The sequence below is a fragment of the Triticum dicoccoides genome, chromosome 7A (genome assembly GCF_002162155.2).
Source record: "Triticum dicoccoides isolate Atlit2015 ecotype Zavitan chromosome 7A, WEW_v2.0, whole genome shotgun sequence".
In the NCBI taxonomy this organism is placed as follows: Eukaryota; Viridiplantae; Streptophyta; class Magnoliopsida; order Poales; family Poaceae; genus Triticum; species Triticum dicoccoides.
In genome coordinates, this window is record NC_041392.1 from 163,746,288 (window position 1) to 163,755,579 (window position 9,292).

The window sequence follows — 9,292 nt, forward strand, 5'->3', positions numbered from 1 at the left end:
GCTCCTTTATATACGGGGGCAGGGGGCACCTCTAGACACACAAGTTGATCCTCGTGATCGTTTTCTTAGCCGTGTGCGGTGCCCCCTTCCACCATACTCCTCGACAATATTGTAGCGGTGCTTAGGCGAAGCCCTGCGACGGTAGAACATCAAGATCGTCACCACACCGTCGTGCTGACGGAACTCTTTCCCGACACTTTGCTGGATCGGAGTCCGGGGATCGTCATCGAGCTGAACATGTGCTAAAACTCGGAGGTGCCGTAGTTTCGGTGCTTGATCGGTCGGGCCGTGAAGACGTACGACTACATCAACCGCGTTGTCATAACGCTTCCACTGTCGGTCTACGAGGGTACGTAGACAACACTCTCCCCTCTCGTTGCTATGCATCACCATGATCTTGCGTGTGCATAGGAAATTTTTTGAAATTACTACGTTTCCCAACAGTGGCATCCGAGCCTGGTTTTATGTGTTGATATTATTTGCACGAGTAGAACACAAGTGAATTGTGGGCGATATAAGTCATACTGCTTACCAGCATGTCATACTTTGGTTCGGCGGTATTGTTGGATGAAGCGGCCCGGACCGACATTACGCGTACGCTTATGCGAGACTGGTTCTACCGACGTGCTTTGCACACAGGTGGCTGGCGGGTGTCAGTTTCTCCAACTTTAGTTGAACCAAGTGTGGCTATGCCCGGTCCTTGCGAAGGTTAAAACAACACCAACTTGACAAACTATCATTGTGGTTTTGATGTGTAGGTAAGATTGGTTCTTGCTTAAGCCCTTAGCAGCCACGTAAAACTTGCAACAACAAAGTAGAGGACGTCTAACTTGTTTTTGCAGGGCATGTTGTGATGTGATATGGTCAAGACATGATGCTAAATTTTATTGTATGAGATGATCATGTTTTGTAACCGAGTTATCGGCAACTGGCAGGAGCCATATGGTTGTCGCTTTATTGTATGCAATGCAATTGCGCTGTAATGCTTTACTTTATCACTAAGCGGTAGCGATAGTCGTGGAAGCATAAGATTGGCGAGACGACAACGATGCTACAATGGTGATCAAGGTGTCGCGCCGGTGACGATGGTGATCATGACGGTGCTTCGAAGATGGAGATCACAAGCACAAGATGATGATGGCCATATCATATCACTTATACTGATTGCATGTGATGTTTATCTTTTATGCATCTTATCTTGCTTTGATTGACGGTAGCATTTTAAAATGATCTCTCACTAATTATCAAGAAGTGTTCTCCCTGAGTATGCACCGTTGCAAAAGTTCTTCGTGCTAAGACACCACGTGATGATTGGGTGTGATAGGCTCTACGTTCAAATACAACGGGTGCAAAACAGTTGCACACGCGGAATACTCAGGTTATACTTGACGAGCCAAGCATATACAGATATGGCCTCGGAACACGGAGACCGAAAGGTCGAGCGTGAATAATATAGTAGAGATGATCAACATGGTGATGTTCACCAATGAAACTACTCCATCTCACGTGATGATCGGACATGGTTTAGTTGATTTGGATCACGTGATCACTTAGAGGATTAGAGGGATGTCTATCTAAGTGGGAGTTCTTTAGTAATATGATTAATTGAACTTAAATTTATCATGAACTTAGTACCTGATAGTATCTTGCTTGTTTATGTTTGACTGTAGATAGATGGCCCGTGTTGTTGTTCCGTTGAATTTTAATGCATTCCTTGAGAAAGCAAAGTTGAAATATGATGGTAGCAATTACACGGACCGGGTCCGTAACTTGAGGATTATCCTCATTGCTGCACAGAAGAATTACGTTCTGGAAGCACCGCTGGGTGCCAGGCCTGCTGCTGGAGCAACACTAGATGTTATGAACGTCTGGCAGAGCAAAGCTGATGACTACTCGATAGTTCAGTGTGCCATGCTTTACGGCTTAGAATCGGGACTGTTGGGGAACGTAGCAGAAATTCAAAATTTTCTACGCATCACCAAGATCAATCTATGGAAAACTCTACCAACGAGGGAAGGAGAGTGCATCTACATACCCTTGTAGATCGCTACGCGGAAGCGTTCAAGAGAACGGGGTTGATGGAGTCGTACTCGTCGTGATCCAAATCACCGATGATCCTAGTGCCGAACGGACGGCACCTCCGTGTTCAACACACGTACAGCCCGGTGACGTCTCCTACGCCTTGATCCAGCAAGGGGAGAAGGAGAGGTTGGGGAAGACTCCATCCAGCAGCAGCACGACGGCGTGGTGGTGGTGGAGGAGCGTGGTACTCCGGCAGGGTTTCGCCAAGCACCGCAAGAGACGAGGAGGGAGAGGGGTAGGGCTGCGCCAAGAAGGAGAGGAACTCATCTGTTGGCAGCCCCAAGTCCTCAAGTATATATAGGGGAGAGGGAGGGGTGCGCTGTTGGAAATATGCCCTAGAGGCAATAATAAAAGTATTATTATTATATTTCCTTGTTCATGATAATTGTCTTTTATTCATGCTATAACTGTATTATCCGGAAATCGTAATACACGTGTGAATACATAGACCACAATATGTCCCTAGTGAGCCTCTAGTTGACTAGCTCGTTGTGATCAACAGATAGTCATGGTTTCCTGGCTATGGACATTGGATGTCGTTGATAACGGGATCACATCATTAGGAGAATGATGTGCTGGACAAGACCCAATCCTAAGACTAGCACAAAGATCGTGTAGTTCGTTTGCTAGAGCTTTGCCAATGTCAAGTATCTTTTCCTTAGACCATGAGATTGTGCAACTCCCGGATACCGTAGGAATGCTTTGGGTGTACCAAACGTCACAACGTAACTGGGTGGCTATAAAGGTGCATTACAGGTATCTCCGAAAGTGTCTGTTGGGTTGGCACGAATCGAGACTGGGATTTGTCACTCCGTGTAAACGGAGAGGTATCTCTGGGCCCGCTCGGTAGGACATCATCATATGCGCAATGTGACCAAGGAGTTGATCACGGGATGATGTGTTACGGAACGAGTAAAGTGACTTGCCGGTAACGAGATTGAACAAGGTATTGGATACCGACGATCGAATCTCGGGCAAGTAACATACCGATAGACAAAGGGAATTGAATACGGGATCGATTGAGTCCTTGACATCGTGGTTCATCCGATGAGATCATCGTGGAACATGTGGGAGCCAACATGGGTATCCAGATCCCGCTGTTGGTTATTGACCGGAGAACGTCTCGGTCATGTCTGCATGTCTCCCGAACCCGTAGGGTCTACACACTTAAGGTTCGATGACGCTAGGGTTATAAAGGAAGCTTGTATGTGGTTACCGAATGTTGTTCGGAGTCCCGGATGAGATCCCGGACGTCACGAGGAGTTCCGGAATGGTCCGGAGGTAAAGATTTATATATGGGAAGTCCTGTTTTGGTCACCGGAAAAGTTTCGGGCGATATCGGTAATGTACCGGGACCACCGGGAGGGTCCCGGGGGTCCACCAAGTGGGGCCACCTGCCCCAGAAGGCTGCGTGGGCCATGTGTGGGAGGGGACCAGCCCCTAGGTGGGCTGGTGCGCCCCCCACAAGGGGCCAAGGCGCAAGGGAGAGTGGGAGGGGGCAAACCCTGGTCCAGATGGGCCTTAAGGCCCACCTAGTGGGCGCCTCCCCTCTCTCCCCCTCCTGGCCGCCGCCCCCTTTGCCATCTAGGGCTGGCCGCACCCCTTGGGGGTGGGAAACCCTAGAGGGGGGCGCAGCCCCCTCTCCCCCTATAAATAGTGAGGCATAGGGCTGCCCATAATACGCGATTTGATCTCTCGTTGGTGCAGCCCTGCCCCTCTCCCTCCTCCTCTTCTCCCATGGTGTTTGGCGAAGCCCTGCGGGATTGCCACGCTCCTCCACCACCACCATGCCGTTGTGCTGCTGTTGGATGGAGTCTTCCTCAACCTCTCCCTCTCTCCTTGCTGGATCAAGGCATGGGAGACGTCACCGGGCTGTACGTGTGTTGAACGCGGAGGTGCCGTCCGCTCGGCACTTGATCATCGGTGATCTGAATCACGACGAGTACGACTCCATCAACCCCGTTCACTTGAACGCTTCCGCTTAGCGATCTACAAGGGTATGTAGATGCACTCTCCCTTCTACTCGTTGCTGGTCTCTCCATAGATAGATCTTGGTGTTACGTAGGAAAATTTTTGAATTTCTGCTACGTTCCCCAACAGTGGCATCATGAGCTAGGTCTATTGCGTAGATTCTTTGCACGAGTAGAACACAAAGTAGTTGTGGGCGTTGATTTTGTTCAATATGCTTACCGTTACTAGTCCAATCTAGTTTCGACGGTATTGTGGGATGAAGCGGCCCGGACCGACCTTACACGTACTCTTACGTGCGACAGGTTCCACCGATTGACATGCACTTGGTGCATAAGGTGGCTAGCGGGTGCCAGTCTCTCCCACTTTAGTCGGAACGGATTCGATGAAAAGGGTCCTTATGAAGGGTAAATAGCAATTGGCATATCACGTTGTGGTCTTGCGTAGGTAAGAAACGTTCTTGCTAGAAACCCATAGCAGCCACGTAAAACATGCAACAACAATTAGAGGACGTCTAACTTGTTTTTGCAGGGTATGCTATGTGATGTGATATGGCCAAAAGGATGTGATGAATGATATATGTGATGTATGAGATTGATCATGTTCTTGTAATAGGATTCATGACTTGCATGTCGATGAGTATGACAACCGGCAGGAGCCATAGGAGTTGTCTTTATTTTTTGTATGACCTGCGTGTCATTGAACAACGCCATGTAATTACTTTACTTTATTGCTAACCGGTAGCCATAGTAGTAGAAGTAATAAGTTGGCGAGACGACTTCATGAAGACACGATGATGGAGATCATGATGATGGAGATCATGGTGTCATGCCGGTGACAAGATGATCATGGAGCCCCGAAGATGAAGATCAAAGGAGCTATATGATATTGGCCATATCATGTCACTACTCTATTTGATTGCATGTGATGTTTATCATATTTATGCATCTTGTTTACTTAGGACGACGGTAGTAAATAAGATGATCCCTTATAAAATTTCAAGAAGTGTTCTCCCCTAACTGTGCACCGTTGCTACAGTTCGTCGCTTCTAAGCACCACGTGATGATCGGGTGTGATGGATTCTTACGTTCACATACAACGGGTGTAAGACAGTTTTACACAGCGAAAACACTTAGGGTTAACTTGACGAGCCTAGCATGTGCAGACATGGCCTCGGAACACGGAGACCGAAAGGTCGAGCATGAGTCGTATAGTAGATACGATCAACATTAAGATGTTCACCGATGATAACTAGTCCGTCTCACGTGATGATCGGACACGGGCTAGTTGACTCGGATCATGTAATCACTTAGATGACTAGAGGGATGTCTATCTGAGTGGGAGTTCATAAGATGAACTTAATTATCCTGAACATAGTCAAAAGACCTTTTTGCAAATTATGTCGTAGCTCACGCTGTAGTTCTACTGTTTAGATATGTTCGTAGAGAAAATATAGTTGAAAGTTGAAAGTAGCGATTATGCGGACAGTAGAAAGCTTATGTCCTTAATGCACCGCTCAGTGTGCTGAACCCCAAACGTCGTTTGTGGATGTTACGAACATCAGACATACAAGTTTTGATAACTACGTGATAGTTCAATTAAATGGTTTAAGTAAAGGCACCAAAGATGTTTTCGAAACGTCGCGGAACATATGAGATGTTTCGAGGGCTGAAATTGAGATTTCAGGCTTGTGCCCACGTCAAGAGGTATAAGACCTCCGACGATTTTCTTAGCCTGCAAACTAAGGAGAGAAGCTCAATTGTTGAGCTTGTGCTCAGATTGTCTGAGTGCAACAATCACTTGAATCAAGTGGGAGTTGATCTTCCAGATGAAATAGTGATAGTTCCTCCGAAGTCATTACCACCAAGCTGCTAGAGCTTCGTGATGAACTATAATATATCAAGGACATATATGATGATCCTTGAGATATTCGCGATGTTTGACTCCGCGAAAGTAGAAATCAAAAGGGAGCATCAATCGTTGATGGTTAGTAAAACCACTAGTTTCAAGAAGGGCAAGGGCAAGAAGGGATACTTCATGAAACGGCAAATCAGCTGCTGCTCAAATGAAGAAACCCGAGGTTAAACCCAAACCTGAGACTAAGTGCTTCTGTAATAAGGGGAACAACCACTGGAGCAAGATTACCCTAGATACTTGGTAGATGAGAAGGCTGGCAAGGTCGATAGAAGTATATTGGATATACATTATGTTAATGTGTACTTTACTAGTACTCCGAGTAGCACCAGGGTATTAGATACCGGTTCGGTTGCTAAGTGTTAGTAACTCGAAATAAAAAGCTACGGAATGAAACGGAGACTAGCTAAAGGTGAGCTGACGATATGTGTTGGAAGTGTTTCCAAGTTTGATGTGATCTAACATCGCACGCTCCCTCTACCATCAAGATTAGTATTAAACCTGAATAAGTGCTCTTGCACCTAAAGGAATGGTTTATTGAATCTTGATCGTAGGGATACACATTTTCATGCCAAAAGATATAAGATAGTAATGATAGTACCACTTACTTGCGGCACTGCCATGTAAGTCATAATGGTATAAAACGCATGAAGAAGCTCCGTGTTGATGGATCTTTGGACTCACTCGTTTTGAAAAGTTTGAGACATGTGAACCATGTCTATTGGTGTATATGCATGAAGAAACTCCATGCAAATGGATCGTTTGGACTCACTTGATTTTGAATCACTTGAGATATGCAAATCATACCACATGGGCAAGATGACTGAAAAGCCTCGTTTTCAGTAAGATGGAACAAGATAGCAACTTGTAGGAAGTAACACATTTTGATGTGTGCAGTCCAATGAGTGCTGAGGCATGCAGTGAATATCGTTATGTTCTTACTTCACAGATGATTCGAGTAGATGTTGAGAATATTTACTTGATGAAACACAAGTCTGAATTATTGAATGGTTCAAGTAATTTCAGAGTGAAGTAGAAGATCATTGTGACAAGAGGATAAAATGTCTATGATACGATCATAGAGATGAATATCTGAGTTACGAGTTTTGGCACACAATTAAGACATTGTGGAAATTGTTTCATAATTAATACCGCCTGGAACACCATAGTGTGATGGTGTGTCCGAACATCATAGTTGCACCCTATTGGATACGGTGCGTACCATGATGTCTCTTATCGAATTACCACTATCGTTCATGGGTTAGGCATTAGAGACAACCACATTCACTTTAAATAGGGCACCACGTAATTCCGATGAGATGACACCGTATGAATTATGGTTTAGAGAAACCTAAGTTGTCGTTTCTTAAAGGTTTGGGGCTGCGACGCTTATGTGGAAAAGTTTCAGGATTGATAAGCTCGAACCCAAAGCGGATAAAATGCATCTTCATAGGACACCCAAAACAGTTGGGTATACCTCCTGTCTCAGATCCGAAAGCAATATGAATTGTTTCTTGAATCGGGTCCTTTCTCGAGGAAAAGTTTGTCTCGAAAGAGTTGAGTGGGAGGATGGTGGAGACTTGATGAGGTTATTGAACCGTCTCTTCAACTAGTGTGTGACAGGGCACAGGAAGTTGTTCCTGTGGCACCTACACCAATTGAAGTGGAAGCTTATGATATTGATCATGAAACTTCGGATCAAGTCACTACCAAACCTCGTAGGATGACAAGGACACGTACTACTTCGGAGTGGTAAGGTGATCCTGTCTTGAAGGTCATGTTGCTAGACAACAATGAACCTACGAGCTATGGAGAAGCGATGGTGGGCCCGAATTCCGACAAATGGTTAGAAGCCATGATATCCGAGATAGTATCCATATATCAGAACAAAGCATGGACTTTGATGGACTTGCCCGATGATCGGCAATCCATTGAGATAAATGGATCTTTTAAGAAGAAGACGGACGTGGATGGTAATGTCACCATCTATGAAGCTCGACTTGTGGCGAAGTGTTTTCCGACAAGTTCAAGGAGTTGACTACGATGAGATTTTCTCACTCGTAGCGATGCTTAAAGTCCGTCGGAATCATGTTAGCATTAGCTGCATTTATGAAATCTGGCAGATGGATGTCAAGACAAGTTTCCTTACTAGTTTTTGTAAGGAAAGGTTGTATGCAATACAATCAAAAAGTTTTGTCGATCCTAAGGATGCTAAAAGGTATGCTAGCTCCAGCGATCCTTCTAAGGACTGGAGTAAGCATCTCGGAGTTGGAATGTATGCTTTGATGAGATGATCAAAGATTTTGGATTTATACAAAGTTTATGAGAAACTTGTATTTCCAAAGAAGTGAGTGGGAGCACTATAGAATTTCTGATGAGTATATGTTGTTGACATATTGATGATCAGAGATGATGTAGAATTTCTAGAAAGCATATAGGGTTATTTGAAAGGTATTTTTCAATAGAAAACCTGGATTAAGCTACTTGAACATTGAGCATCAAGATCTATAAGGATAGATCAAAATGCTTAATAGTACTTTTCAAATGAGCACATACCTTGACATGATCTTGAAGGTGTTCAAGATGGACCAGTCAAAGAAGGAGTTCTTGCCTGAGTTGTAAGGTACGAAGTTAAGACTTAAAGCTCGACCACGGCAGAATAGAGAGAAAGGACGAAGGTCGTCCCCTATGCTTAAGACGTAGGCTCTTCAGTATGCTATGCTGTGTACCGCACCTGAAGTGTGCCTTGCCATGAGTCAGTCAAGGGGTACAAGAGTGATCCTAGAATGGCTCACAGGACAGCGGTCAAAGTTATCCTTAGTAACTAGTGGACTAAGGAATTTTCTCGATTATGGAGGTGGTAAAAGAGTTCGTCGTAAAGGTTACGACGATGCAAGCTTGATACCTATCCGGATAGCTCTGAGTAGAGAGACCGGATACATATAATGGAGCAATAATTTAGAATAGCTCCAAGTAGAACAGTTGTTTGGAATAGCTCCAAATAGAGCGTGGTAGCTGCATCTAGGAGATGACATAGAGATTTGTAAAGCACACACGGATCTGAAAGGTTCAGACCCGTTGACTAAAACCTCTCTCACAAGCAACATGATCAAACATAAAACTCATTGAGTGTTAATCACATAGTGATGTGAACTAGACTACTGACTCTAGTAAACTCTTGGGTATTAGTCACACGGCGATGTGACCTGTGAGTGTTAATCACATGGCGATGTGAACTAGATTATTGACTCTAGTGCAAGTGGGAGACTGTTGGAAATATGCCCTAGAGGCAATAATAAAAGTATTATTATTATATTTCCTTGTTCAT